Raw genomic sequence first — 3813 nt, forward strand, 5'->3', positions numbered from 1 at the left:
AGAAAGAGGGGTGAGTGGGGAGTGAGAAAGATGGGTGTGCAGGTAGTGAGAAAGAGGGGTGAGTGGGGAGTGAGAAAGAGGGGTGGGCAGGTAGTGAGAAAAGAGGGGTGAGTGGGGGGGAGTGAGAAAGAGGGGTGGGTGGGGAGTGAGAAAGAGGGGTGGGTGGGGAGTGAGAAAGAGGGGTGGGTGGGTAGTGAGAAAGAGGGGTGGGCGGGTAGTGAGAAAGAGGGGTGGGTGGGGAGTGAGAAAGAGGGGTGAGCGGGGAGTGAGAAAGAGGGGTGGGCGGGTAGTGAGAAAGAGGGGTGAGTGGGGAGTGAGAAAGAGGGGTGGGCGGGGAGTGAGAAAGAGGGGTGGGCGGGTAGTGAGAAAGAGGGGTGAGTGGGGAGTGAGAAAGATGGGTGTGCGGGTAGTGAGAAAGAGGGGTGAGTGGGGAGTGAGAAAGAGGGGTGGGCGGGTAGTGAGAAAGAGGGGTGAGTGGGGAGTGAGAAAGAGGGGTGGGTGGGGAGTGAGAAAGAGGGGTGGGTGGGTAGTGAGAAAGAGGGGTGAGTGGGGAGTGAGAAAGAGGGGTGGGTGGGGAGTGAGAAAGAGGGGTGAGTGGGGAGTGAGAAAGAGGGGTGGGTGGGTAGTGAGAAAGAGGGGTGAGTAGGGAGTGAGAAAGAGGGGTGGGTGGGTAGTGAGAAAGAGGGGTGAGTGGGGAGTGAGAAAGAGGGGTGGGTGGGGAGTGAGAAAGAGGGGTGGGTGGGGAGTGAAAGAGGGGTGGGTTGGTAGTGAGAAAGAGGGGTGGGCGGGTAGTGAGAAAGAGGGGTGGGTGGGGAGTGAGAAAGAGGGGTGAGTGGGTAGTGAGAAAGAGGGGTGGGTGGGGAGTGAGAAAGAGGGGTGGGTGGGTAGTGAGAAAGAGGGGTGGGCGGGTAGTGAGAAAGAGGGTGGGTGGGGAGTGAGAAAGAGGGGTGAGCGGGGAGTGAGAAAGAGGGGTGAGTGGGGAGTGAGAAAGAGGGGTGGGTGGGTAGTGAGAAAGAGGGGTGAGTGGGGAGTGAGAAAGAGGGGTGGGTGGGTAGTGAGAAAGAGGGGTGAGTGGGGAGTGAGAAAGAGGGGTGGGTGGGTAGTGAGAAAGAGAGGGTGGGTGGGGAGTGAGAAAGAGGGGTGGGTGGGTAGTGAGAAAGAGGGGTGGGCGGGTAGTGAGAAAGAGGGGTGGGTGGGGAGTGAGAAAGAGGGGTGAGCGGGGAGTGAGAAAGAGAGGGGTGGGCGGGTAGTGAGAAAGAGGGGTGAGTGGGGAGTGAGAAAGAGGGGTGGGCGGGGAGTGAGAAAGAGGGTGGGCAGGTAGTGAGAAAGAGGGGTGAGTGGGGAGGAGAAAGAGGGGTGGGTGGGTAGTGAGAAAGAGGGGTGAGTGGGGAGTGAGAAAGAGGGGGTGGGTGGGTAGTGAGAAAGAGGGGTGAGTGGGGAGTGAGAAAGAGGGGTGGGTGGGGAGTGAGAAAGAGGGGTGAGTGGGTAGTGAGAAAGAGGGGTGGGTGGGGAGTGAGAAAGAGGAGTGGGCGGGTAGTGAGAAAGAGGGGTGAGTGGGGAGTGAGAAAGAGGGGTGGGTGGGTAGTGAGAAAGAGGGGTGAGTGGGGAGTGAGAAAGAGGGGGTGGGTGGGTAGTGAGAAAGAGGGGTGAGTGGGGAGTGAGAAAGAGGGGTGGGTGGGTAGTGAGAAAGAGGGGTGAGTGGGGAGTGAGAAAGAGGGGTGGGGGGGGAGTGAGAAAGAGGGGTGGGGGTAGTGAGAAAGAGGGGTGAGTGGGGAGTGAGAAAGAGGGGTGGGTGGGGAGTGAGAAAGAGGGGTGAGTGGGGAGTGAGAAAGAGGGGTGAGTGGGGAGTGAGAAAGAGGGGTGGGTGGGGAGTGAGAAAGAGGGGTGGGTGGGTAGTGAGAAAGAGGGTGGGTGGGTAGTGGGAAAGAGGGGTGAGTGGGTAGTGAGAAAGAGGGGTGGGTGGGTAGTGGGAAAGAAAGAGGGGTGGGTGGGTAGTGAGAAAGAGGGGTGAGTGGGGAGTGAGAAAGAGGGGTGGGTGGGGAGTGAGAAAGAGGGGTGAGTGGGGAGTGAGAAAGAGGGGTGGGTGGGGAGTGAGAAAGAGGGGTGAGTGGGGAGTGAGAAAGAGGGGTGGGTGGGTAGTGAGAAAGAGGGGTGAGTAGGGAGTGAGAAAGAGGGGTGGGTGGGTAGTGAGAAAGGGTGGGTGGGGAGAAAGAGGGGTGAGTGGGGAGTGAGAAAGAGGGGTGGGTGGGGAGGAGAAAGAGGGGTGGGTGGGGAGTGAGAAAGAGGGGTGGGCGGGTAGTGAGAAAGAGGGGTGGGCGGGTAGTGAGAAAGAGGGGTGGGTGGGGAGTGAGAAAGAGGGGTGAGTGGGTAGTGAGAAAGAGGGGTGGGTGGGGAGTGAGAAAGAGGGGTGGGTGGGTAGTGAGAAAGAGGGGTGGGCGGGTAGTGAGAAAGAGGGGTGGGTGGGGAGTGAGAAAGAGGGGTGAGCGGGGAGTGAGAAAGAGGGGTGGGTGGGGAGTGAGAAAGAGGGGTGGGTGGGTAGTGAGAAAGAGGGGTGAGTGGGGAGTGAGAAAGAGGGGTGGGTGGGTAGTGAGAAAGAGGGGTGAGTGGGGAGTGAGAAAGAGGGGTGGGTGGGGAGTGAGAAAGAGGGGTGAGTGGGTAGTGAGAAAGAGGGGTGGGTGGGGAGTGAGAAAGAGGGGTGGGTGGGTAGTGAGAAAGAGGGGTGGGCAGGTAGTGAGAAAGAGGGGTGGGGAGTGAGAAAGAGGGGTGAGCGGGGAGTGAGAAAGAGGGGTGGACGGGTAGTGAGAAAGAGGGTGAGCGGGGAGTGAGAAAGAGGGGTGGGCGGGGAGTGAGAAAGAGGAGTGGGCAGGTAGTGAGAAAGAGGGGTGAGAGGGGAGTGAGAAAGAGGGGTGGGTGGGTAGTGAGAAAGAGGGGTGAGTGGGGAGTGAGAAAGAGGGGTGGGTGGGTAGTGAGAAAGAGGGGTGAGTGGGGAGTGAGAAAGAGGGGTGGGCGGGTAGTGAGAAAGAGGGGTGAGTGGGGAGTGAGAAAGAGGAGTGGGCAGGTAGTGAGAAAGAGGGGTGGGTGGGGAGTGAGAAAGAGGGGTGAGCGGGGAGTGAGAAAGAGGGTGGGCGGGTAGTGAGAAAGAGGGGTGAGTGGGGAGTGAGAAAGAGGGGTGGGCGGGGAGTGAGAAAGAGGAGTGGGCGGGTAGTGAGAAAGAGGGGTGAGTGGGGAGTGAGAAAGAGGGGTGGGTGGGTAGTGAGAAAGAGGGGTGAGTGGGGAGTGAGAAAGAGGGGTGGGCGGGTAGTGAGAAAGAGGGGTGAGTGGGGAGTGAGAAAGAGGAGTGGGCGGGTAGTGAGAAAGAGGGGTGAGTGGGGAGTGAGAAAGAGGGGTGGGTGGGTAGTGAGAAAGAGGGGTGGGTGGGGGAGTGAGAAAGAGGGGGGGTGGGTGGGGAGGGGGAGAAAGAGGGGTGGGTGGGTAGTGAGAAAGAGGGGTGGGGCGGGGAGTGAGAAAGAGGGGTGAGCGGGGAGTGAGAAAGAGGGGTGGGTGGGTAGTGAGAAAGAGGGGTGAGTGGGGAGTGAGAAAGAGGGGTGGGTGGGGAGTGAGAAAGAGGGGTGAGTGGGGAGTGAGAAAGAGGGGTGGGTGGGTAGTAAGAAAGAGGGGTGGGTGGGTAGTGAGAAAGATGGGTGGGTGGGTAGTGAGAAAGAGGGGTGAGTGGGTAGTGAGAAAGAGGGGTGAGTGGGTAGTGAGAAAGAGGGGTGGGTGGGTAGTGAGAAAGAGGGGTGGGTGGGGAGTCAGAAAGAGGGGTGAGTGGGGAGT

Source organism: Oncorhynchus nerka, unplaced genomic scaffold (genome assembly GCF_034236695.1).
Source record: "Oncorhynchus nerka isolate Pitt River unplaced genomic scaffold, Oner_Uvic_2.0 unplaced_scaffold_1360, whole genome shotgun sequence".
NCBI lineage: Eukaryota > Metazoa > Chordata > Actinopteri > Salmoniformes > Salmonidae > Oncorhynchus > Oncorhynchus nerka.